Source organism: Eretmochelys imbricata, chromosome 11, assembly GCF_965152235.1.
Source record: "Eretmochelys imbricata isolate rEreImb1 chromosome 11, rEreImb1.hap1, whole genome shotgun sequence".
NCBI classification, from domain to species: Eukaryota; Metazoa; Chordata; order Testudines; family Cheloniidae; genus Eretmochelys; species Eretmochelys imbricata.
In genome coordinates this window covers 79,036,110-79,063,694 of record NC_135582.1, presented here as the reverse complement: position 1 = coordinate 79,063,694, position 27,585 = coordinate 79,036,110, and the positions used below count along the sequence as shown (strand labels likewise).

Sequence of the window (27,585 nt, the reverse complement as noted above, 5' to 3'; positions counted from 1 at the left end):
GATTGGTGGGCGCCAGGCTCGGGGGGTGCCAGGCTTGGGGTCCTGTGTCTGTTAGTGACAAAAGGGAAAACAGAATGTTTGAAGTGAAATGTTTCAAGTATAGATGTTAGTACATTCCAGTTATTCCTACAATTAAAAATTTTCTTTGAGGAAACTTTTTTTTTTGCTTATATAGGCATGAATAGATACAGATGTACAGATCCTAGCATGCACATTTATTGTCTTATATGACAGGGATAAATCATGCATGCAAATCGTGCATCAAAGCCATGAAATGGGCTACAAATACAATAAAAGAAAAGTATTCAAAAATTTAACAAATGGAAGGGGGGGGCAACAAAGAAACGCTCCTCGCCGAGGGCACCATTTGGTCTAGGGCTGGCCCTGCAAAAAGCAGACGTGGTTTACGAGACAAGGCAGTGAAGCGAGGTGGATGGTGATGACCAGCAACAGAACATCAGCAAACCCAGCGAGGAGCCCAGAGCTCCTACCTGACACCAGACTGTGAACCTGTAGAGCGAGGCAGAGAGCGACGTAGCCGGGCAGAGCGGAGCTCACTGTGGAGCCGGGAGAGAACAAGGGAACCTTCCCCATCATCGTAGCTGGGTCTGGGGAACAGGAGAAATAAAAAACCAGATGGTGAGTGAGCGGGACGCGGTGACAGCGACACAGGGCAGTGGGGAGGAGGTAACAAGCACCAGAAGGGAAGGGATTTCCCCCACAGGTCTCGCCTGCCTGGCTCTGAGCAGGGTCAGATGTCACTGGGCCAGCAGCCGGTCCATACCACACTCACACCATGGCTGCACCTGTGGAGATGTCTGGTGTAATTTAGATTGCCATAGGACATCTACACTGAACACATCACCGGCCACCGACAGTGCCAGGAGGCATGAGCTGGAGCGACATGGTGCATCAACGATGAGAGAGGGACCGAGAGACTTTGTCCGTTGGACCATATGAACTGGAGCCATAAACTCACTGAACGTTAAATCTCTCCAAATGAGGGTCAATCCATCCTCATCATCGCATTCACTCACTGTACTCCACACCTGAACATAGCCATTATATGAACAACATACCCTCATACCTCAATGTCTGTCCTTTGACCCGTTAACCTTTTACCCCAATCGGGGATATTGCAGATTATGTATTCCTTAGCCACCCGATCTTAAACCGAACTTCGCACCACTTGATAATCTGTACGTTATTCCCTGATAACCTGAAACGTCTGTGCTTAAATTCTGTACCGTTCACTTTTTTAAAAAACATCATCTTAATAAAAATTTTAAATCTGTAAACTCTCCAGGGCAAGGATGGTTCCTCACTAGTGGTGTGTCCAGGGCACAGCACAATGGGGCCCGCATCTTGGTTGGGCCATTTAGGTGTTACTGTAATATAAATAAATAAATAAATAAATAAGAAAGGAGGTATTAAGGAGAGCAAGTGAGTGCAAGCAATGCCTCTGAACGTGGTAGGAATGGCCCCTTATTGCTGTAGGAGAAAGCAGCGCCATCTCCCAGCCACACCTGTCTTGGGTGAGGGCATGGGCAGTAGGTATCACAGGCCAGGGAGGCTCAGCCTCCCCAAACAGCCCAGCCTGCCCAGCCCAGCCCATGCTCTGCCCCCAGCCCCCACCTGCCTGCTTCCAGTTCCCTCTTTTCCGCTGGGACTTGGGCAGGGGCAGCCAGCATGTGGCTGGGACTTGGGGCAGCTGGGGCTGGTACAAGCACCGGCCTATGGCCAGGACTCAGGGTGGTGCTCCGGGCCTGGGGGTGGCTGGGGTGGCCTGGGACTGGGGGGCCAGTGGCTATGGTGGGGGTGCACCGGCAGGGAGGGGGGCGGGGACTTGGGCAGAATGGGAGAGGCCCAGGGCTAGGGTCCTGCAACGGGCAGGTCATGTGCTGCCCATAGGTGAGGGCTCTCTGAGTAGCTCCCTAAGAGCAAATCAGCCCCTGGCCCCAGTGATTTTACATGTCAGTGACCCACCCAACATCTCCAGGGTTGGTGCAATGTCAGGGTTGAATTATGATCAAGGTCACCACATCTCTGTGGCCCCTCAGTGCCGCAACATTTAAACAATTCTAAAGTGAGATTCCCAGAGGCGGTACGGTCTGTGGTCCTGTCTCTGATAGCCGGGAACACGTAGCCTGTAGGGTCCTTAGGCTTCCTAGGTGTGTCTGCAATCTGCGGGTACCGGGTGTAGGAGTGCCCAAGTGACTGCATACGCCGGGCATCACCTCTGGCTGGCTGGGGGCTCACTGGAGGGCTCGTGGGTCTCTTCTTGGAGTCTTTTTCCTACGTTCACCCTCTGGAGGGAGAAGGCTGCGGCGCTGGCATGCATGGCCAAGGAGACTTGGGACCAGGTCAGTCGCCTCTTGGATGGCTTCCTCCGTACGGAGAAGTTTTGATTTTAGTTCCTGGTATTTTTCAGGATCTGTGTGAAGGGGTGTACCGGCCCCTCGTTAGGCCACCAGGGACAGACCAGTCGCTGCAGGCCTCAGAAGGCCACGTCCCCTCAGCCTTGCTGCACCCGCTCCCAGTGGAAGCGACAGATAAAAGGAGGCGGCCCAGCCCAGTCTGGGCCGGCTGAGGAGGAGGAAGGACGTGTATTGCAAGCTCCTGCAGAGAGGCCGGAGGCTCCCCAAGCAGTGGGAACCTGAGACCCGGACTACACTGTGAGCAGCCAGGCAAGCGCAGAGGTTGACAGGGATGCTGAGCTGCGGCGAGCCGGGAGGTGTATGAGAAGCGCCCTGGGGTAGGAAGTGACCCAGGGAACGTAGTAGGAGCTGATGGTTCATCCCTTAACGTGGAATTCCCTGGCTTCATCGGGCCCTGGGTCGGAACCCGGTGGAGCTGGATGGGCCCGGGTGACCCTGCCGCTCCCCCACTTCCCGCTAGGTTTGGCTACTGTTTGTTCTGCCCGGCCCAGAAGGTCAGGAACCCGAACTGTTACTGTCAGCCACAGGCAAGAGGCTCGGAGGCTACAGACTGCTTGTTCTACCCTGCCTGTGGGTTGATATTTGCTCAGCCCTGCCAGGAATCCTGAGACCCCACTGTTGCAATTATTTGATCCCACAGGGAGTCCAGACACGTGTGTAACGGCATGGGCTTGGGGAAGCTAGCCCCTGGCCTGGCCCATCCCTTCTGCCTGAGGCTCTTCCCCTCCCACCAGAGCCCAGAGCCCCACCCTGCACGGCCACCACCGACTCCCCCCACCCCCGGGCTGCCTGAGTGCCCCCAGCCCCAGAGTGCCAGGCAGGTGGCGCAGCCCTGCTCCCGCAGCCCCGGAGCACCAGGCAGTTGGGGTGGGTGGCGTGGCCCCCCTACCCCAGTCCCAGAGCACGGGCAGTTGGGCAGGCAACATGGTCCCCCTCCTCCAGCCCTGGAGCACCAGGTGGGCACCTCCCCTTAGCCCCAGAGCACCCCCTCAGCCCCGGAGTGCCGGGTGGGAGGGCAGGCAGCATGCCCCCCTACCAGCACCAGAGCACAGGCCGGCCCCCAGTGGCCCCAGCCTGGGGCCCTGGCCATGGGGGGGAAGAGCCCCCCACAGCACAGCACCAGGAAGCAGGAAGAGGCCTGGGGGTGGCGCGTCAGTGGGGCCATGCAAGGCTGTTTGGGGAGGCTCAGCCTTTCCCGGCCTTCGATCCCCACTACCTCTGTGTGAGGAAGTGTACGACCTCCACACTGGATCTATGAGCGTGGCCCCCTTTGACAAACAGCCCCCCACCCCCCATCACAATCTGACGTTCAGTTGGTGAGAGAAACCATTAAAACGTGAGTCTACAATTCCCTGGTCCTCTTTGCTCCTAGACTTAGGGCTAGATTCAGAAAGATTTAGGCGCTTTTCGTCAGTAAAACTTTCGTTGGCCCAGGGTGTGTTTTTTTCAAACTCTTGGCCGACCCAGAAGTTGTACTGATAAAAGTGAAGCGTAAACACAACCCTGGAATGTGACTCACAAAAGCCAGCACACTACGCATGGAACTGCCTACGCTAGACACTGGGAGGTGCCAGCCACAGCCAGGAACCCTCTTTGGAGATACCCGCCTCTGCTGGTTTTGCAAGAAGCCAGGGGAAGCGACACTTCCCTCGCACCTTTTTAGCCCCCTGGTTAGAGCGCTCACCTGGGATGTGAGCGACCCAGGCGACAGCCCCCCTCTGCCTGAGGGTGAGAAGGGATTTGGACAGGGATCCGCTCTTTTTAGGAGCGTGCTCTGAGCACTAAGCTATGGGATACTGTGTTGCGAGGCCCCGTCAGTCTGTCCTATTGAAGCTGTTGCCCTCTGGATAAATAATTAAAGCTGAATTGGAGCAGGGGGACTGGACTCTGGTCTCCCACCTTGTGGGTGGGTACGCTAACCACCCTCCGATAGCGTCAGTCTCATGCGTGTGTTTTCTTGTGCTCTCTCCCTCTCCTTCAAAGAGTGATCTGGGCCAGAGCCTGAGAGAGGGAACATAAACTTGAGTAGGACCCGCTTGCCGGGGGGTTACAGCACTGACCAGCGTCCAGGCCTGTGTCCCCAGTGCAGCTTTAACTGGAGAGACAGGGAACGCCTCACATCAGCATAGCCCCATGGTTCGAGCACCCTCCTGAGTCACCAGCTGCCCGGGGGGCTCTTACCATAACCCAGTTGTGGCTCTGAGGCCCCGTCCCCGTCTGGAACCAGGTCGGGGGAAGAGCCGTGCAGACAGCTGTGGGGAGCTGCAGACCCCCCACCTGCCCTGGCCCGGGGGATGGAGGGTGGGGATATGGGCTGGGGGCTGTTCTCAGGCCCGCCCAGCCTGGGCACACGGGGGGTCTGTGGCTTCCCAGCCCTGCTCCGGCTTCCAGCTTGGCTGTGGGGGGAGGACCTTCAGGGAAAGAGGAGGGGCAGGGGCAGGGCCATGGAGGGAGCAGGAGCTCCTGGCCCCCCATTTTTGGGAAGGCTCCGCTCCCCTGTGCTGAAGGCCTTTTCTTCCCCTGGTTTGTGACTTGCTCTGGGGCTCATGCGGGAGATAGGCACCGGGCGCCTACAATATGGCAGCAGGGCACGTGCCCAGAGACAGAAACATAGTCAAAAGCTTAGGTGCTGAGTGAGTTTAGACCCCTGCATTTTCAGCTGGAATTTTGTGCGCCACTGGGGAGCCTAAAACGGGAACTTGGCCTGGTGCCTAAACCCCAGACTTAGCTGCCTGGCTCCTTTTGTGCCTCGGGACCTTAGTAAGGAAGGGAAGGGAAGAGAAACACACACACGCACACGCCATCATAACCTCACCTAAGGAAAATGACATAGGGTCATTACCTGCCCATCGCATCTAACATTAAAGAAAGCAGATGAGAGGAAGGGAGGCCAGCACTGTGGATCTCTGAATTTGCATGGCCACTTCCACAGCCTTGTTTATTTTCAGAGTAAGGAGGTGCCTGTTGACCCCTATGGCCTTTTGGCAGTAACAGCTCATCTAGATTAAGTACTCTAAGGAAATCTCAGCCAGAGCCATTTACCTGGAGCTCCCCTACCTGCTGAATCCCGGAGAGACCTTTTCCAGCTGTTTCTGCCTCTGCAGGGCGCTCCTACCCACAGCCATTTGAGGAAGAGTTGGTCTCACAATTGTCCATTTCCCTTGCTGAGGCTGTCTCATCCATTCCATTCAGGGAGTCCTGGAGCCCAAGGGCTTGAGGCCGGATTCTTCATGCTTTATTGATTCATTTAAGGTATTTTAAACTGTCCTGCTTCCTGATGCTTCCACCTGCTGCAAAAATGAAAGTAAGAAACCGGCTGGAAAATTAGTCATAGACTGCCTGGCACACGTTGATTGCTGCACAGAGATCAAAGTTCTCTTAAAGAGGCATACACCTGCAGTAAGTACCAAGATGGCAGGTCTGGTGCCAGCAATCTCAGTGATCCATGTGAGCCAACCTGGGGTGTGTCAGGCCTGAAACCTGCTTTTCCTCCTCTCCACTGATCACTATAACAACAATAAATTCTGTTTATACCACACCTTCTGCCTCAGCTTTCTGCTCCCGATCTGAGCAGCTACTCAAAGTTTGGGGCCCTGTGGGTTTTTCCAGGTGGGAGAAGAAATTGAAGGTGGAACATGATATCTTTGGGGCAATCTTCTTTATTTACAAGGAATGGACAAAATTGGGTTTTCCTGAACGTGGAAGGAACCAGCAACAGGTTTCTTGCTCACAACACCCAAACCATTCTTCAGCGAGCACCCCAAAACCGCTCTGCAGGCTTTTCCCATGGCTGTGCTGCCAGCTGTTTGGACACGCTGTGGCCTTGTCTACACGGCCACTTACAGCCCTGAGACTTTCCTCGCTCAAGGGTGTGAAAAAACACCCCCTGAGCGATGCAGGTTTCAGCGCTGGAAAGGGGCCGTGTAGACAGTGCACCAGTCCTGGGAGCTACGCCCTTCGTGGCGATGGCTCTTTACAGCGCTGGGAGAGCTCTTGCTCCATGGCAGCACTTTAACGTCAGCTGTGTAGACATACCCTCTGTCTGTCTGTCTGGCTGGCTTCTCCCTCACCCACCCTTACTCTAAGACAATACTTCACTCTGGAGCCCTCTGCTGACAGACTCAGAATGGCTGGTTGGCTCACACACACCTTTGTCGCAGGTGGGGCTGTTCAGCTGGAGCGTCCAGCTAGCTCAGACGAAGGGTGGAGGTTACAGCAGTTTAAATGAGCTCTAATCTGACGCTCAGCGGAAAACTAGCCTGTGACCATGTTATTAAAGACTCTGTTGTAATCCGTACACACAAGGGGCTGGATGAAGGTTTCACAGTCACCAGCAGTACTGGCATTTCCTCACTTATGACCGAGCGCTTGACTTCGCAACCTGAACATTCTTTTAACGTTGTTGTTTTGCATGTAATTTCCCAGGTTTTAAAAAATAATAAATGGGGGGAAAAATAGAAATATTTTCATCGGCACCAGACACCAGAGCAGTGTGAGCACGGGAGAGAAAGTGTCGCTGCTCTCAGGGCAAGTGCCTGGCACCCCAGGAATCCGGCATCCAGGAGGTGCAATTGTAGGTTACCTCCTGCTCAGCTCCTTCAGTCTTGGGCTGGGCCATGCTCAGGGTTGCTCTGTGTGGATGGGGCATGTGCAGCCCCATCTCTCATAGGAGTGGTGAGAGGCTGGAACATGTTCCGTGCAGATGGGAGCTTTGGAGAATTTAGGTGCATGTGTGAAATGCAATTTTTCAGAGGCTCATAACTGGGCCAGATTGCAAAAGACACAGCCCTGACTCCAGTCTGATTCCCCTGTCAAATTTTAAATCCCAGCTTGAAAGCCTGGAGGCGCAAGGCCTTCTCAGAGAAACAGGTGCAATATTTTTTCCATCAGAGCAAGAGAAGAGAGAATCATAGAAATGCAGGGATGGAAGGGACGACAGGACGTCACCAAGTCTAGCTCCCTGCGCTAAGGCAGGGCCAAGTAACCCGAGCCCATCTCACACAGGTGGTTGCTCAACCTGCTCTTAAAAACGCCCAGCGACGGAGATTCCACAGCATCTCTTGGAACCCTGTTCCCGTGCGTCACTGCGGCTGTCATGAGACACTTTATCCTAGGGCCTGGCTCCACTGACAAGTTCCTGCGCTGAAAAATCACCCCCGCGCGCAGCAAGTTTCAGCGCAGGAACTTGCCGTTAGTTTTGTTCCGCTGCTGGGCGAGCTCCCTCCCCGCGCTGGCGTCGCGACCGGCTGCAGGTGCACGCAAAGCCTTAATAGCGAACCCAAGTCTCCCTTGCTGCACAGTAAGCCCCCACTTCTTGTCTCACCCTCAGCGGACACGGAGAACAACTGAGCACCGTCCTCTTCAGATCAGCCCTTAACATCTTTGAAGACTGTGATCGGGTCCCTCCTCTGTCCTTTTTCTTGAGACTAAACACACCCAGTTATTTTAACCTTTGCTCCTTGGCCAGGTTTTCTAACCCTTTTATCATGTCCCCTGTTCTCATTCTCAGACATGTCGGAGCCATTTTTGCTGAAATTTTCCAAAACTGCTCAGCCTGAGGCAGGCACCCAACATGGAAAATTTGTAGCCCTAACTGTTTAAATTGATTTAGTTGGGGCTTGGTCCTGCTCTGGGCAGGGGTGGGACTAGGTGATCTCCTGGGGTCCCTTCCAACCCAGATCTTCTATGATTGGGGATCGGTCCTGCTCTGGGCAGGGGTGGGACTAGGTGACCTCCTGGGGTCCCTTCCAACCCAGATCTTCTATGATTGGGGATCGGTCCTGCTTTGAGCAGGGGTGGGACTAGGTGACCTCCTGGGGTCCCTTCCAACTCGGATCTTCTATGATTGGGGATCGGTCCTGCTTTGAGCAGGGGTGGGACTAGGTGACCTCCTGGGGTCCCTTCCAACTCGGATCTTCTATGATTGGGGATTGGTCCTGCTTTGAGCAGGGGTGGGACTAGGTGACCTCCTGGGGTCCCTGCCAACCCTGATCTTCTAGGATTCTACGATAAATTTGTCAAAGTTATCAGAAATTGAAAATAGGGTCTTATGGGAACTGCCAGGCCGCCTTAATTACAGGTTTCAGAGTAGCAGCCGTGGTAGTCTGTATTCACAAAAAGAACAGGAGGACTTGTGGCACCTTAGAGACGAACCAATTTATTTGAGCACGAGCTTGCGTGAGCTACAGTTCATCGGATGCATCACTAGCAGCTGGGCCTGCAATACTCGTTCGTTAGCGTTGATATTCAGGCTTTTCAGGTGAAAATTCTAAAGTGCTTTCACAGATGGAGGAACATTATAATCCCCACTTTTCAGATGGGGAAACCGAGGCACAGAGACAGTAATGACCTGCCCAAGCTCTTCAGTGCTCCCTGTCCTGGATTTTAGAGAAGAAAGCCTAGCCTGAATCCATGGCTGTTGAAAGAATCTCCACCCCTTTTCAAGGCTCCAAGCCTGACAGGGCTGCAGGCCGGATGCTGTGTGTTTTATAGTAAATGTGAGAGCTGCCTACCTAAATAAGTGCTATGATCTCCAGGGTACTGAGCAAATACAGAGGTTCTCAAACGGGGAGGATGCACCCCTCGGGGGGGCACAGAGTGTATTCAAGATGGGCCATAAGAAACTTTAGGAGGGCCATACCAACCTACCTTCTGGGCTGCTCCTGGCGGGGGCACTGCTTTCAGACCTGGGTGCCCAGCCAGCAGCTGCCGCTCCTTGCTCTGTCTTCAGCGTTGGATGGTGGCAGATGTACGTGTGTGGCGGGAGTGGTGTGAGGGGAGGGGCGTAAACGACTAAAGACACCAAGGAGAGGGAGCATGATGACATCCGTTTGAGAACCACTCGTATATGTTAAGCGTGAGACCTGCCTACCTAAATACGTGCCCGATTTTCAGGGTACTGAGCAACTACTGATCCAGCTAACTAAAATGGTAGGTACACGCGCTCAGCACCATTGAAAGCCAGACCACTTATTTAGGTACCTAAATAAGAATGTTGGTAACTCAGTTCAGACCCCAGCTTTGAAAACATGGTTTCAAATAATCCTTTGTAAATTATTGTTCCTCAAATCCTGGAACCACAAGTTTGTGTTGAAAGTCTCTGTCCCTCCCATCTCTGGAAGCAGGAGTTGTTCTAAACTTCAGACTTGGCAGCAATACATTAAAACCCCCTCTCCTTAACTAATGTTTTCCCCGCACATGGTCCCTGCAGGTCAGAACAGATGTTGAGAGTCGTGCGGAATTAACATCAACCTCTGTGTAAGGTGGCAGTAAAGAGAAACTTCCCTGCGGTCCATCTCTAAGCACGAAAACATGCTGCGCAGGTGTCTAAATCTGGCACTGATGCTGCAATCCAGGCAGTCAGAAACCCATTGACCTCAGTGGAAATACACAGGTGAGCGGTAGACAACACTGATCTGATCCATGTAACGTAATCTCTGTACACTCACGCACATCACACATCATTTGAAGGCCTGTTAGGTCTACTTCAAGATGAGCTATGAGATGGAGCTGTCCAACGTCACTGTTACCGTACAAATGGAGATAAACAATGACACCATCAACACTTTAAAATGACCACTTCGAAATATTTGCATTTTTTCTGTTAGTGTAATGACTTTATGTATTAGTTCAAGACATAAAGCCCCAACAACTAAAGGGTAAAACAAAATTGAATAATAAATTTGCATGGATATCACGGAAATGTAATAGCGCGGGTGACATTTCTATTCACCGTCAACATCATCTTATTCACCATTACAGGCTCTGTGGAGAGTGCGTGGGTAACCCCAGTCTTCACTGCCTTGACACATACGCAGTTCCATGCAGGAAAGAGTTTTCTGACAACAATCCCACTTCTGCCCTTTGAGTCTGTGATGACAGTTTTCTCTGTTCCCATATCGCTCCGAGTTCCATTGACAGAACCAGGAGTCTGACACACAGCAAATTCCCCAGAGTCAAATGTACTGTGTACTTCTTCAGGGAGATTTAACATACCAAGGATGGTAGCCATCTGGCCTAGTTTGGCCTGTCTGCTGTAAAGAAGTATGGAAACATGGCACACTGTCCATGTAAGTGGAGTTTCCAATCGCCCTCTCACTCTGCACAGACATTTAACAGTAGTAGCCCCATAACTTGGAGAAAATGATCCCAAACTTGAAACTAGGAGACGGGGCATTCACCCATGTCTGAAATTCCTCCCATAGTGGTAGCCTGTGCTGAGTTACAGCGTCATCAAACTCTTTAACGACATGTAATAAGGACTCAGTGTCTTCAAACTCCAACACCTTTTGAGTGACAAGGTGGGGGAGGTAATATCTTTTATTGGAGCAACTTCTGTTCCTGAGAGAGTCAAGCTTTTGAGCTTACAGTGTCAGCCACCACTCGGGAGACAAAAGCTGGAACGAGATGAGGTGTACCTCCTCCCTGCTCACACCATTTAACAAATGAAGAGAGTTTCAGAGCACTTGGCCTCAAATGCTGGAGTCAAGCCATGCCCAGCATGGTTGAATTGCATACCAGCAGGCATTTGATCTGTGGTACAAGGTGCATACACATCAGAATCAACAAGAAGTCTCGCAATCCTTTGCCTCCCTCACATTTCCTAATACATGCAACACAGGAGCACAGGGTGCGAAAACCACCCAGGTGAATCACACTGGTACCCTATTCATTTGGGAATGTTTATTTCATTTGCTGAGCAACAGCATATCGCTGCTGATCCATGGGCTGAACGGCAGGCTGCTGTCCTAGAGCTGCTGCCCTTTCCTTTCATTTCAGGATTGTAGCATAGACTGTGGCCAGGTCGGCTCGTTTGGCATCCACAGGAGGTGCTTATGCAAGTTTTGTGTAGGTGCTCTTCTATGTTGCAAACTTGTGGTTGAAACCCCTCCATAAATGGAGTCATTTGAGTGTGAACAACATCTTCCTTTGGTAGTGGTAAGACATCCGGAGATAGTCGTCTTAATAGACATCAGGAGAAATCTTGGACAGCGTTCATTTGTAGGAGACAGTTTCCTTTTCAGTCCAATCCCGACAAATTTCTTAACAAATATTTAGAATTGCCAGAGGACCAAAACCTCCATTCTCCTCCCAGCTCCAACGCTATGGGGACCCAGCATGTGCAGCTTTCCCTGGGGTGGCAGCATGTTTTCTTGCAGTTCCCACTCCAGCCTCCTTTGCTATTTATTTAGTAGTATTTTATGTGGCTAGGGTGGGTTAATCCCCATTGCTGATTTGGCCCCTTGGGCAGATATTGTTTCTGACTCAGGGACTCAGAACTGTCGGGCCAGAAGCAGGTGTATGTGGCTCAGCAGATGTGCCAAGGGGTTGCAGGTATTTTCCAGGATGTACTGGATCCAATCACATATTCTTTGGGATTGTCCAGCATTCCCAGATACCAAAGCCATCAGCTCTTGCCAGACATGTTCTAAAGGCAGAATCAGAAAGTCCCAGCCCTTGAGCTGAGGATCAGGAGTTCCCTCCCCTGGTCCAGACCCCATTTCCAATGCACAAGTAAAGTGACATGAATCCCTTGTTGTACCAATAAAATAAAAACCAGCAGGATCTTATTAAAGGGAAAAAGGCAAAATACCACATTTATTGTGAATACAGAAAGAATCCTAGTAAGCATTTAGTTATAGTTATAACATTCCATTCAATCTCATATTTATTCACACATTCATTCATACACACACACACACACACACAGGTTCTGCAAGGTTGTTATCATAATTACCAGCCTTAGAGTTGCTCATGCCAAGCCACTGGCAAGGTGGCCTGGACATGAGGAGGGAGCAGGGCCTTGTCAGATGCTCATCTGATGCTCCTGGAAGTTGGTTTGCAGAATCAGACCCCCAAAGTTCTCATTTTTTAGAGTCTATTTTTATAGGAATTTCTTCCTATGCCAGTCTATGGGAATTGCTGCTTCATGCTGTTGCTGAATCAATCAGCAGATAGCACATTCCTGACGGCTCCAAGATGTTATCTTGTTCTTTGGTTCTCCCATTCTTGAGGCTGTTGGGTGGATTCCAGTCTGCCCTCCGGGGGGTCCTCTGGTTATTTCCACTTGACGCCTTCTTCAGCCGATGGACACTGGATTCTTAGGCTGGCACCTCCCTGATCATTCAGTTATTATCCACACCAAGCATCCATCCACATACATCCTCTATCTCTATTGTTAATACAACAAAAGGGTGGGGAGTCTCTGGGTGCTGTTTCTGTTGTTAGAGTATTGCTTTGAGTCTCTCTCTCTGTGAATTGCTTTGAGAATAGACTCTGTCTTAGAATGTACTAACACAATTAGCAGCTTGCAAGTTTCACACATAGAGGGAGAGAAACAGCACCAAAAACCAAGAGACCTCTTAATTAGTAATACCCTGGAATTTAAACTCTGGGGAATCAAACTCATTTGTGATTTTAATACAGAACTTCTTTAATATGATCCAACATAATCCCCCTTTTGACACTAAGATTTATAATCGTCAGTGTCACTTTCTATGTAGCCTATTCAAGAGAAGGTACTGTGAGGCAATTTGAGTTTGTGATTCCAATTCATGCCACATACATGATCCTAGTGATGTATCTTTACTACAAGGTTCTGGGGCAACAGGCAAGGTGAGGCACACCCACTTTTGAGGAGTCCATTCGGTACAACCTCTAGTGTCCAATAGCTTCCCTCCCTCCCCAGCCCACTGGCTCAAGGTCCAGGGTAGCCAAAAGGATCCCATGTGTAATATGGGGAGTGGGCTAACCTTCAATACCTTTGCCTCCAGGGACTGTTGGTGTGCAATTTTGACAACAATTTCTCCCATTAACAAGTCTGGTTTACAATACTGGAAACATATTGCATCCATTCATATTGATAAGTGTCAAACAATGATCTCTTTTTTTTTTTAACAAATGCATCAAACCCTTAATATTTCCCAATATGACCCAGAACATTTTGTGTTCCAAAGTAGCTAGTGCAAGTATCTGCATTTCAGTGCATCCCATTGCTATGGCTGTGTAGTTTCCTATTTCTAATATTTTTTTTCTTATGGATAAGCCATGTGGTAGTATTAAGCCATTACTAAAGATTCCATCAGCCTTTTAGGTTACCCAGACCAATTTGGACCAAGTCTACATTGGCATGTACTTGTTTTTGTATCAGGCTGTCCTGTAGCTGGGACAGAAAGCTTAATTTATTTTTAAGTTCCTGCAGGTCTTCAGCATTTTTTTTTTAAACACACAACAGTGCTAGCAACAAGACAAAACACAAGACAAAACATAGAACACAGAACACAATTTCTATTGTGACAGTAGATTCATGGTATTGGGTTGCTTTTCAGCTGGCATCAGCTTTTCCTGATTTTCTGAAAGACAAAAAGAACATGTTTCTACCCCTTTTGGGGTGGCAGATTATTGCTTAAAATCTTTCTTTTACAAATACCCTTGCTGATTGCAGGCAAAACAGAGAAATTGCCCCCATATTTTCCTGTTTTTGTTCTATAGGCAGGCCAGGTTTCAATGCCTTTTATCTTTTAAGGGTTATGGGGAAATTATCCCACTGTTTAGTCATTAAATCCCTGAGTTTTCCTTCTTATACAGCAGACCAAGTTTATAATGTTTTTCCTGCTGTGTTAAGCTTTAAGTTTTATTTACAGGTAATAACTGAGAAGCATCATTACCATACGACCTTAAGGGATTTTTCCAAAAATCATACACACTATACGTTGTTACAGGGATACTTATTATCATTAAATTTATTAAAATTATCTTGTTATCCCATGCCTTTTATTTAGGCAATTTGTTTGCTGACCAGGTGTGTCCTTTATCTGCAGCTCCTTTGTGCTGCTAGTTCTTTCCTTCCTTTATCATTTAGGTCATTTGCATTTTCACAGACGCTTCCTGCTTTTGGATTTAAAGCCATCAGCAGCTCAGAGACTCTATCTTAAAAGGGACACAATCAACTTTCACCAGAGTTTTGATTACTTTTAACTTCTGCTTCCAAAACACACAGCAATCTGAAAAAGAAAACCCAACCTATTGTGGCTCCCTTTGGAGCCCTAATAGCATTTTAATTAAGTAGCATGGTATGTTTGCATTTCTTTTGCCCCTTCTACAATATACCCTGCACATGTTCTGGGGCAAATGCACATTCCTTCCATAGTTTAACTTCTATAACATTATCCAGATCCATTTTTACATAAGGTGTCACTATTTCTTTTTTTGCTTACAGAGTTTTCATGTACCTTTATCAAAGTGACAGTCTGATTACTCAGAGTCATTTTAAGACTCAGTGTTTCTAACATTGCTTCTTTTTGTTTTGTGCACCTCACCCCTGCTGTTGCTTTAAAGAGGCACAGTCATTTTTTTAATTTTTTTTTTTTTTACAACTCTCATCTGCTATTTTGTTACAAAAACAAACAAACAAAAAACAAACAAACAAAAAGAATCCAAAAAAATTTTTTTTTTATATTCTCCTGATTTTGACTGCCCTGCTGCAGCCACAACTTAAAAACATTTTAAATTTTGTAAAGCATTGAGTTACCTTTTAAGGGTTAAATGCCAAATCCCAAAGCCAAACAACACTAATTACCTGTGTCTAGCAAAAAGGTCTGTCAGTTTTGCAACTTTGAATTAAAGAGTTAAATGGATTTTTAGTGGCATTATTTAAAACAAAAACAAAACTAACTGGTCCTTAGAACTTTACATATTTACACACACACAGACAGATACATACACGTTTAACTGCTTAATTCCCTCCAGCCTCTGCAGAGTTAACTTTTTCACTCTTTTTGTATTCCTGGAGTGCCTCTTTCACTATTTTCAGCTGGCTTTGGGTATTTGTAACCAGCACCTTCCAATTGTCTGCTCCCTTTTCCGTTTGTGCCTTTTCCTCTTTACATGAGGACAAGCGGAGGGAAGAATCCTTACATGCCTCCCACAACAACCAAATTGCTGCTGCATCTCTTTTGGCAGCACTAGAAGGTTTGTATATGAGGATATACTGAGCCAATCTATCCTCTAGGTCCGAAATAGTGCAGACATCAGCTAGGGCTTGTTTAGTCCAAGGACTGTGCCCAAATTTTTGAAGGTTTTGTTTAAAAGGTGTAATTTCTTTAACAAAAGGTGAGATTGGAGTTCCTTCTGACTCCATTCTTCCCTCTGGTACTGGCTTACCCTGTTTTCTTTTAAACATCTTAACATGGATATTTCAATCTCTTTGTCACTGCTGGTATTACTTAGCAAGTGACACAGCCTAGATTCTGAAATCATAGCTTAATGTATGCGTTTTTCCCCTGCTACCTTCCCGGAGGCCAGCAGGTCCCCTGCTACCTTCTCGGAGGCCAGCAGGTCCAGTTAACCTATTTCTCCCTGCTACCTTCTCGGAGGCCAGCAGGTCCGGTTAACCTATTTCTCCCTGCTACCTTCTCGGAGGCCAGCAGGTCCGGTTAACCTATTTCTCCCTGCTACCTTCTCGGAGGCCAGCAGGTCCGGTTAACCTGTTCTTTCCTGCTACCTTCTCGGAGGCCAGCAGGTCCCCTGCTACCTTCCCAGAGGCCAGCAGGTCTAGTTTAATCTGTTTTCCCTGCTACCTTCTCGGAGGCCAGCAGGTCCCCTGCTACCTTCTCGGAGGCCAGCAGGTCCGGTTTAATCTGTTTTTCCTGCTACCTTCTCGGAGGCCAGCAGGTCCTCTGCTACCTTCTCGGAGGCCAGCAGGTCTGGTTTAATCTGTTTTTCCCTACTACCTTCTCGGAGGCCAGCAGGTCCCCTGCTACCTTCTCGGAGGCCAGCAGGTCCAGTTAACCTATTTCTCCCTGCTACCTTCTCGGAGGCCAGCAGGTCCGGTTAACCTATTTCTCCCTGCTACCTTCTCGGAGGCCAGCAGGTCCGGTTAACCTATTTCTCCCTGCTACCTTCTCGGAGGCCAGCAGGTCCGGTTAACCTGTTCTTTCCTGCTACCTTCTCGGAGGCCAGCAGGTCCCCTGCTACCTTCCCAGAGGCCAGCAGGTCTAGTTTAATCTGTTTTCCCTGCTACCTTCTCGGAGGCCAGCAGGTCCCCTGCTACCTTCTCGGAGGCCAGCAGGTCCGGTTTAATCTGTTTTTCCTGCTACCTTCTCGGAGGCCAGCAGGTCTGGTTTAATCTGTTTTTCCCTACTACCTTCTCGGAGGCCAGCAGGTCCCCTGCTACCTTCTCGGAGGCCAGCAGGTCTGGTTTAATCTGTTTTTCCTGCTATCTTCTCGGAGGCCAGCAGGTCCCCTGCTACCTTCTCGGAGGCCAGCAGGTCTGGTTAACCTAACAGAAATGCCTAGCTCACTAGAGCTGGCGGTGTGCACACCAATATTCACAATAACTGAGGTCCTTTACCAATATTCCCCCTTTCGCATTCTCCACCAAAATGTTGTACCAATAAAATAAAAACCAGCAGGATCTTATTAAAGGGAAAAAGGCAAAATACCACATTTATTGTGAATACAGAAAGAATCCTAGTAAGCATTTAGTTATAGTTATAACATTCCATTCAATCTCATATTTATTCACACATTCATTCATACACACACACACACACACAGGTTCTGCAAGGTTGTTATCATAATTACCAGCCTTAGAGTTGCTCATGCCAAGCCACTGGCAAGGTGACCTGGACATGAGGAGGGAGCAGGGCCTTGTCAGATGCTCATCTGATGCTCCTGGAAGTTGGTTTGCAGAATCAGACCCCCAAAGTTCTCATTTTTTAGAGTCTATTTTTATAGGAATTTCTTCCTATGCCAGTCTATGGGAATTGCTGCTTCATGCTGTTGCTGAATCAATCAGCAGATAGCACATTCCTGACGGCTCCAAGATGTTATCTTGTTCTTTGGTTCTCCCATTCTTGAGGCTGTTGGGTGGATTCCAGTCTGCCCTCCGGGGGGTCCTCTGGTTATTTCCACTTGACGCCTTCTTCAGCCGATGGACACTGGATTCTTAGGCTGGCACCTCCCTGATCATTCAGTTATTATCCACACCAAGCATCCATCCACATACATCCTCTATCTCTATTGTTAATACAACAAAAGGGTGGGGAGTCTCTGGGTGCTGTTTCTGTTGTTAGAGTATTGCTTTGAGTCTCTCTCTCTGTGAATTGCTTTGAGAACAGACTCTGTCTTAGAATGTACTAACACAATTAGCAGCTTGCAAGTTTCACACATAGAGGGAGAGAAACAGTACCAAAAACCAAGAGACCTCTTAATTAGTAATACCCTGGAATTTAAACTCTGGGGAATCAAACTCATTTGTGATTTTAATACAGAACTTCTTTAATATGATCCAACACCCTGTTCCTGAGGTGTGTGTTGGGAATGTTGGCCAGTGACGGATCTCTGAGTGGAATTCCAGAGCGGATTTCTGGGTGTAATTTCTGGTGTCGTGTTTGGTTTGGTGTGTATAATCCCTTCTCTAGACAAGCAGGGTGGGTTGTAAGGCCAGATTTTCAGAGGCATTTAGGAGCCTAAAGAGGCAGATAGGTACCTTATGGGAGTTTCAAAAGGGCTTACACTGTTAGGTACCTAACTCCCACTGGTTTCAGTAGCCCTTAGGCAGATAACTTGCCCAGGTGCATTTGTGAACCCCACTAGGCGTCTGTCTGCCTCTGTAGGCACTGACATATCTTTGTCACTCTGGCCCATAGTGAAATTCCATGGGCCGTACTGGTCGGGACATCTGCCTCCGTTAGACCTGGACTCCTCAGTGCTTCCTGTGCTCAGATTTGTGAGAGCACAGGCCCTTCCTTCTGGGCAGCCAGGGGCAACCAGGGACCTCACCCCTCTATGAGCACTCTATCTGTGAGCACATCCTGTTGTCAGCTACCCCGGGACCTCCTGTGCCTATGCCCATTCTCTGCTGGCATCACAGATGTAGCCCTAGGAAAAGCCAGACTGGGAAGAAAGCTGGGGCTGGAGTTCATGTTGCATTAGTTTGAGTTACTTTGTGAATAAAGCAAAGTCCCAGGCAGGGGTGAGTTTGACCCCACACAACATGTGCAGACTCTGTTTGGAGCAGGGTGCGAATGTCGCTTGTTTACTGCATCACGTCAGCAGGAGTTTATAGCTCCTTGGCCAGTTTCTAGCCCCCTGTCCAGTGAGAGAAGGAGATTGTCCATCAGTGCCCCTAAAGCAGTTGCAGTTCCATGGCCTGGCCTCAGTTCCAAGCGAGCCGTGTCTAGAGTGTGAGCTTCAGCCAGATGAGCTTGTGGTGGGCCGTTTGCTAGCTCCCCTCCTCTCAGCTCGCTCACGGATAGGAGGTCTGACAGCGGGTGATAGTTGGTTAGACCTGAAGCCTCCAGGGTGGGTTTGCTCAGTGTTGGTCAGACTATTGCATGTTGGGAAGATTCCTTCTCAGACTGAGGCCAGGGCTGTTTAGGTGAGGGGTGGCTCGCCCCATTCCTGTCTCCTGTTAACAGAAGATAAAGCACGGCCGCCTGCCCCAGCAACGCTGTGAATTCTGTGACAGACATGCTGAATTCCGTGGCATCGCGATCCCGCCCAGCTGTGAGGAATGGTGATGTCCCCAGGTCTTAGTGGAATCGTCTCAGGCTGTCACATTCAGGCAGGTGTCACTGTATCAATTACACTCAGTTCATTTTTAAGGTTATCTCTGCAAGCACAAGGGCTAGAAACAGGGTGTGAGACTGTGCTGGGCCTCTGGGACTTACTTGCAGCCCAGAACTCACAGCTCTGGGGGACAGATGGCAAAGGTCACTTGACACCACTTCTGCACCCTTGGAATTCCAGGCCGCTCTGGGGGAGGAGGGTAGCAGAACATCCCCCCGTGTAATTTAAAGTAGCCCGGGGAGCTACCCTAAGTCACAGGAGCCCAGTGTGGGCCACCTAGGGGAGACTGGACTGTGACAATTGCCCCAGTGCTAACAATATGGACCCAAACCCTCTGCCCACAGCACATTCCCTCCCAGCCCCATTAGCACCCAGCTGCACTCCCAGCACATCCCTTATGGTGGGGTTTCCAAGGGGCCCTGTGATGCAGAGCCTGTGGTTGTGTTGCACAGCGTCTGTATGGGCGAAATTCTTCCCCAGCCAGATACAGATTTTAACGGCCCCTGTACAGTGCCACAGTGGGCCAGACCAAGAGCTTAGATTCTGGATGCCGGTGGCATTGCCAGGGTGCCTTTCTGCAGAACGCCACTGCGAGTTTGGAATGTGAAACTATTTGATGGGTTACCAAAGAATTGTGGTGTCAGAGGCAGGACACAGAGATGGCGAGTGATCTTTGGAATGGCTTCCCTGAGTGTCGCAAAGAGGACACACCTGTTTCTCTGTTTGTGTTTCGGTCTGTTTATTTTCTGTACACTTGCAGTCTACAGGGGGGGCATCCATGGGTAGAAAAAGTTTCTAAAAACAGAATTTCCGTGTTGTTAATTAATTGACTGTTCCAGGTATGGTAATAATGCTAAATACTTATGAGTGAAGCATTTTGGAGCTGTGGAGTCTTAAAGGAAATATTTATTTTTATGAACTTTTCCTCACCTCTTTATAATTCTTCCGCAAACCACTCAGACCGGTTCTCTGGGCTGTGAGTCAGACATTGACAGTGCCTTGTTGGTTACAGTCAGGAACCTTTAAGTAGATATCTGAAGAGATCTGCAGCTTTCTAATTTATGGCCTATAGTGTAAATAGCTCCAAGTGACCTGAAATGCTCAGATTTCCCTGCTCTCCTGCACCCCCACTCACTGTAGTCTGGAGTTGGTGGAGTCTAGAGTTCTGGCAGGTTCCTCTCCAGCCCCTAAGGGAAGTGTTGCCTGGTCTGCTCTGGAGGGCTCTACCACCTATCCCAGCACAGTGATTACAGCTTTTATTGATTGCTGGGTTCCATGGAGTTCCCAGAAATTATGCAGCTTCTTTAAAAGTCACCACTGTGTCATTACCCTTCTCTGCACCATCTGCTGCCTCTTGTTTGCAAAAACTGCCCATTCATCACCCTTTTTCAAAGCTCATCAAAAAAAGACTAGTGGCAGATAAAACCCTGAACATTGCATTGCATTGCATTGCACACCAAGAATACACTCCCCCAACACTTAAAACCTCTTCCTGCTCTTCAGATTTGTCCAGGCTGCAATACCCAACCATGCCAGTTTAATGTATTGGTCAGGGTGTCCCCTTGCCGTATGAACTGTTGGTGGAGGTCTCTTGTCCTTTCTTTACCCAACAGGGATAACAACATATTATTACCCCCAAAACTAAAACTTTACTGAATGTTTACAGAAATGTCCAAAACTGTCACAGAACTGAAATGCAAATGAGGCCTGACCCAGTCAGTCGTTTTCCAGCTCACCAGCAGATGCCAGCAGAGCGCTCCTTCTCCCATGGAGCCCATCTACCCCTGGAGCTCTGAAGCAGCTCCTGATTGTAGTGGTTCCTTGGTTAAAGAGCCCTTTAGGACCTGCAGTTTTCTCCCTGTAAAGGGACTTGTATACTGATTAAGTCACCTCTCAATCTTCTTTTTAGTAAACTAAATAGGTTGAGCTCTTTAAGTCTCTCACTGTCAGTCATTTTCTCCAGGTATTGAAACATTTCTGTGGCTCTCTTTTGCATTTTCTCCAGTTTTTAAACATCCTTTTTAAAATGGAGACCCCAGGACTACATACAGGACTCCAATACTGGTCCCACCAACACCATATTCAGAGATAAAATCACCTGCCTGCCCTGCTCACTTCTCCCCTGTTTGTACAGATGAGGATCACATGAGCCCTTTTATCCACAGCATCACTCTGGGAGCTGAGTTGTTTTCACACTGTGAGCCCTAAATCCCTTTTAGAATCCAGTCACTGCTTTCCAGGATACAGCCTCTCTCTATTTTGTTGGTATGGCCCACACCCCTTGTTCCTAGGTGTGGCACTTTCCAATTGTCTGTATTAAAACACCTTTTTCGTTGGTTGGTGGCAGAGTGCCCTTCTGAGGGAGTGTGAGCCCCCTCTCCTCTATGCATGTGTCAGGATCTGGAGGCCCTTAACCCTCTGGTGCCTATGAGCTTTTCCCTCTGCCTCCCATAAGTTTACTGGGATGTGGGGGGGCCTGCACCTCTAGGTGGTGTTTGAACCCCTCTCCCTGCCACACCCCATGTAAGACAAGAAGTGAGGGGGGTAAGTCCCTCCTGTGGATGTCTGCAGCCAGGTCTATACTAGGAAGTCAAATCAGTATAACTATGTTGCTCAGGGGTATGAAAAATCCACATTCTTGAGCAATGCAGTTATACCGACCTAACTCCGTGTGTGCACAGCGTTGCAGTGATGGGAGAGCTTCTCCCACTGATATAGCTACCACCTCTCAGGGAGGCAGATTAACCATGCCAATAGGAGAAGCCTTCCCATCAGTGTAGGTAGCATCTTCAATAAGCACTCTAGCTGCACAGCTGCATCTCTGCAGCGTTTCAAGTGTAGACCTGCCGTAAGCCTCTCTCCATGTTCCCTTTCATGTGAGCTATGATCTGGGGGTAAGGGTTGGGGTAGTGCCCCTCTGCAGGGATCAGAGCCCCTCACTCTGCCCACCATATGAGCCGGGTCTGGGGAATCCCTACATCTTTTGGTGTGGTGCTCAGAGGCATATTAGGAGTATGCACCAAGAACACACTGCTGAAGAGTGGGATGAGGAGTTGAGAGCAGGAATACATACCATGGATTTTCCAGCACCAGTCAGGAGCAAGATAACACCCTTTGAGATGAATGGAGTAATTTACTCCTCTCAGAGCTATTGTTTCATGCTGTGTCATCTATACTGCCTATTCTTTCCATTCTCCCTTTGTCCTTCCTAAAAAGTTCCCCTTGTAGCATTAGCCTGTGCTGAGGATCTGGGTATAGCACAGAAATTGCTGATGACTGATTTAATAAATATTATAGGGCATGCCAGCTCTGCTACAGATCTTTCCGTGTAAAGGATAATTATTTTATGTGCTTTAATATATGCATGCTTGTCCAGATTGTTTTGAAATGTTCAGTGCATTATGGGAGTGTGGAATACCATTGGTAAGCCCAATGTGGGGTTATTGAGCACAGGATTCACAAAATACAGCTTCCCCCAAGAAACAGCATTTCATAAAGTTCACAGATTCTTCAAATATTTTTATGCACACCTGGCTTCTCAAATGGTAATAGGCTTAATGGGATGGGAAGGGGAGGGTAAGCTGGAAATAGCGGTGGGAGGGGCTACATGTTGCAAGGGATTGTGGGGGATAGAGAAGGAGAGAGACACACCAGTCTCCTTTCACATGATTAAAGTTACTGTAACCACCTTGTCCTAAAAGAATCAGGTAGGTTATTGGGACACAGACCATGTCTGAGATTTCTCTCACCAGCCCTGTTAAAAACTGTGTACTACAAATATGTCCAAGCATGGCCATTATCCCTATTCAATTACAACAAAGTGTATTGGGGAAGACAGGGCAGTTAGGCATCAGAAGGCAACATTGTGGCCTTGTGGAGAAAACAGTAGACTGGGACTGAGAAGTTCTAGGCTTTATTCCTGGTTTTGCCACTGGCTTTCTGCAGGTGACTTTGGCCAAATCATTTTTATCTCTCTGGCCTTCACTTTCCCATTTGCACAATTGGAAGGATGATGTTTCTCTCTCAGACGTACCAATGAAAAAAGCTAAGTATAATCATCATTTCCTGGCCTTTGCACTGTACTGACGACAAGTTATCTACCTGCCCTATACTCAGACGCTTCACCTGCTTCACAGAATGAACGCCACTTCTACTGCATTTTATAGCCTCTTCAGCTCTTTATACAGCTCTTCACTCTCATGCACATACTATCCAACACTGCATTTTCACTTTCCCTCATTAAACTCATAGGCCACTCCCACCTCACTGCTGACAATCCCCATGGCAAGAAGAACCCTCTACCCCGCAGTGACACTACCAACAGAACACAGCCCTGAAATGAGGTACATTGGATCTCCCAAAGCATACAGGCACCTCTTTTGTTTGATCATACACAAGTGGGGGTCAGGGAGAAGGGCCCATGTGAACCCCAGAAGGCCATGGCCCCTCGTACCTCTTTATAGCACAATCACAGCTCTTCCACACAGCTCCATCTAATGCTCCATACACTGTTTTGATGAAGGTATTTTAGTGCTTGTAGGCCCAGAATGTATTCAGCTGATTTTTAGAGCTTGTTAGACTTTTGGAACGTTTTTCAAAAGCATCTGTTTAAAATAATGTAGGTCTGGGATCAGGCACCTGACGATGCAGATGGGGGCCTAGTGGGTTGTTCAAAACAGGTTAGGCACCAGGGGCTAGCTCCACAAAAATACAGAGGTGGGCTTGGCTGCTACTTTCGCTTTAGATACCTAAATCTGACACTTAGATGCTGCCGATCCTCAAACCCCCATACAGCTACGGCCTAAAGCCCCTCCACACCTAAATTTCTGAGGTTGAAATCTTCCAGGGGCCTAAAAATCTGCTCCTGGGCACGCTCACACCTGCCTCAGACAAGGCACCCAGCTCCCTAGTTCCGACCGAAGCCCCAGCACGCTCCTCACACGACGTGTTCCCTGGCCTGTCTCGCAGGTGGGCCCAGTTCGACAGACCATTGAGCTTTGGTTGCTGCGGGCTCAGCAGAAATTGTCTGCAGTCTGCGCTCAGCAGGATTTAAATAACTCCATAGAGACGGGACAATGAGCTTCATCCTGCAGACTCTCCGTTGGCTTGGTAGCAGCCATGACTCCTTCTGGAGAGAGGAGCTGCCTCTAGATTTCCTCCTCAGCCTCAGCCTGGAGCAAGAGTTGAACGGTCCCCTCCCGGGCACAGACTGGAGCTTGCTGACCTGGAGCGAGACCCTAGGCAGTGCTGCAGCTCCTGGAGGCTGGGGTGAAACTCACCCACTCCAGCTACAGCGTAAAAGAACTACGACCTGGATCCACAAAGGACCCTCACAGCACCAAACTTTTAGGCAGCTAAAAGTCACTAGAATCCAGAAAGCCCAAGTTAGACGCCCAGGCTCCCTGTACAATCAATGGGAAGAAGGAGGTGCCTGAAAGTAGGACCCACAAAACCCAGCGTGCGAGGCACCTCCACACCAACGCTAACCAACGGGAAAGGCCGATGGGAGGGGTGTGTCCTAAGCCCCACCCCTCCTTGGATCTCAGGTTACGAGGTCTGGCTTGGAGAGAGGTACCTTTGTCTGCTTGGGAGCCCCTCAACTGGAGTTAGGTGCTCAGGTCATTCTGTGCAAAATAATCCAGCAGAGGAGGAAGAGGTCATGGTGCTGCTGGCTCCCTTGTGGCATTTAAAGTACTCGACCAGGATGTGGGAATTCAGGGTTAAAATCCCCTCCACAAAGATCCCTGTAAGCTGTGCGGACGTGCAGTTCCATCTTTAGCCACCCTGGTCCTGCGCTGGGACCTGGAGCCGGCAGCAGCATTGCCATACCCTGTCCATGTGCAGATTGAATTTTGTGATGTGTCCCACCTCCCCTCCATCCTGGTGCACACAACAAAATTCACTCCGCACACGGACATCAAACATAGGAGGAAACACTGTTCCTGACTCTCAACCTCTCTGTCACATCTTGAATTTCATACACTGATGGATCAGAATAACGTGCTCTCAGGTGAGCTACAGACCAACAGTTGTTCATAGGAATTATTCAGCAGGTATTTTACAAGACCGAGAACATGAGAGGAAATCATGACCTGCTAAGAGACAATTAACGGAGAGAAGCAGTAAAATTAATCCCATACATTGGATTGGTTGTGACTTATTTGCTTGATTTGAAAAGAGACCAAAAGGACCTGAGTCTCCTTGCTGTCGATAGCCCCCTGCTTGCCCAATCAGCATGGAGATGCTGAGGGGTGGGAGGCTGAGAGGTCTCACCAGATGTCCCACAGGATGGCCCAGGTCACCATCAGAGGGGATCACTCTCAGATCGAGACCCCCCTTTTTTGAGGACCCCCACAATGAGAGCAACCCCCCCTCCCTCGCCCACACTTCACACACACTCCTCCTTGGTAGAGGGAAGGAAGCAGGGAAAAAAGAAGCAAGAGAAGAGGAGAAATGAAGGAGGAAAGAGGAAAAGGGAAACCAAAAAGGATAAAACCCAGTGCCCCCAGTGATTCCAAGCGTCAAAGCGCTCGGTAGGAAATCATATTCTACCCCCTTAAGCCAGTGTTTTCTGTGCCGAGAATTCTGCCTGCAGCAGGTGCATCAGACCCAACAGGTTCCAAACCTCTCGCAGCCTCCGACCTTATCAAAGGAAAGTTCGTTTTCTGGCACAATCAGTGGTGGAAAAGGAGAAAACTCCACAGAGGCTCCTCCTCATGCTACGACGTGAATCCTAATCCTCTCCCCGTCCTCGAGGGGAGACCGGGAGAAGGAGACGTGCGGCAGCAAAGCCGGGGGGGTCTCAGCGACTGCCCTGGCCCTGCACCTCGGCCCTGCCCCGCTGATGTCGGGGTCTGTCTGTGAGGTCACCCCCTCCCCACCACCTTTGCCCAATGGGCTGAGGTCCTGCAAAAGGCCTTTGTGATGTCACCGCCCCCCCACCCCTCCCCTCCCAGCTGATGTCCTGCCCCTGCCCAGCCTCTTGGAGCTTGGAGTTGTTGCCCCCGGATCTCCGCACTCAATGACTGGTGAGTCGGGGGATAGAGCCGGCTATACAATAAACCACCAGTTTTTCATAAATTAGTCGACTTAAGGCCAGAAGGGACCATTGGAGCATCTAAGATGACGCCCTGCATCTCCCAGCCCTCCTGTGTATCACAAGAGCTGCTTTTGCACTAAAGCACCTTCCTGAAAGGCATCTAGTCTTCACTGGAAGACATCAAGAGATGGAGAATCCATCACTTCTCTTGGCAGTTTGTTCCAGTGATGAGTCGCCCTCCCTCTTACAAATCTCTGCCTTGTTCTACGGAGAATTTTTCTGATTTCTGCTTCCAGCCATTGGTTCTTGTTCTGCCTTTCTTTGCAAGACTAAAGAGCCCTTTAAATACTTGGTGTTTTCTCTCAGCGAAGGCACTGCAGGCTGCCATCAGCTCACCTCTCCATCTTTTTAAAAACTAAACAGACTGAGTTTTTCAATCCCTCCTTATAAGTCTTCTCCAGCCCTCAAATATGGCTCTTTTCTACACCCTCTCCAGTTTTTTTTAACGTTATTTTTGAAATGTGGACACCAGAATGGGATGCAGTATTCCAGTGTCAGTCTCCCCATTGCTGAATCAGCTCCCTTTCCATCCTCTCTTTATCTATCCATGGATGGCGTCACGGACTCACAGGACTTGTGCTCTCTCTCAGCCTCGTACAGTCCTTGGGAGGAACCCCCTTCCGTGTGACAGCCCTTCTCGGAGATCCACTCTCTCGAGGGTTAAGCCGTAGGCCCTTCCGCCTCCTGCAACCACTCTTCTCTGAGCCTTGAGCATGCCTGTCTGCCGTGGGCCCCCTCAGGGAGTCCCCTCACTCTGGACCCCTGGGGCCTCTACTCCCAGAGGGAAGAAAGCAACCCCGATCTCGAGACTGCCGTGACTCTCAGACAGCGTAAAAGAGAGGGGTTTATTGAGCGTCTGAACACAGCACAGGAAACTCTCAGGGCCTCAGGCCTAATCTCCCTCTGCACAGTCCATCTAGGTCTCTCCTGCACCCGTGTGGGCTCTGGCTGTTTTCTCTCCCCAGTCCAGAAGCCCCCTCCTTCCAGCTAAGCGTCCGATATCACCTTCCCACAAGCCTGTGTCCTTTGTCTTCTGTCCCAGGTGAACAGGCTGCCTGGATCTCCTCTATCTCAGCCTCTCCTCTCCTCCCTCTTTTCTTTCCCCCTGGCTGGAAGCAGTCACCGGGTCTTCTCTCCTCAGCCCATTGTCCTACTACTGGCCCGACCTGGCTGTGACTTCCAAGCTGGGCCTCCCGCTCACCAGTCGCTGGGGTATCCGTTCTCCAGGCCTTTCCCTGAGGGCCCAACTGACAGGAGAGATCACCGCTGGTCCTCTGTAACAACAAACTACCTCTCCCACCAGTCCCACCTCGTTAAACAAATAGCACCCAGGGAAACTGAGGCATGCAAACCATTGAAAAACCAAGAAAATCCCCCCGTCATCACTGATGGCTTTGCCCCTGTTCCCCACAGCATCGCACCAGGAGCGGATGTTGAGTGGCTTGCCCGGTATGACACCTAAATCCTTGACAGAGT

The 27,585-nt window shown here is 49.4% G+C and overlaps 1 long non-coding RNA gene across 1 annotated transcript; it reads right to left on the bottom strand.

Moving 5' to 3' along the window:
- Positions 1-200: 200 nt before the first annotated feature.
- On the bottom strand, positions 201-5,633 carry LOC144272269 (uncharacterized). Its single transcript, XR_013347528.1, has 2 exons — positions 5,496-5,633; positions 201-608 (listed from the first exon to the last, which is right to left on the bottom strand). It is a non-coding gene; the product is annotated as an uncharacterized LOC144272269 (long non-coding RNA).
- Between the last annotated feature and the right edge of the window lie 21,952 nt (positions 5,634-27,585).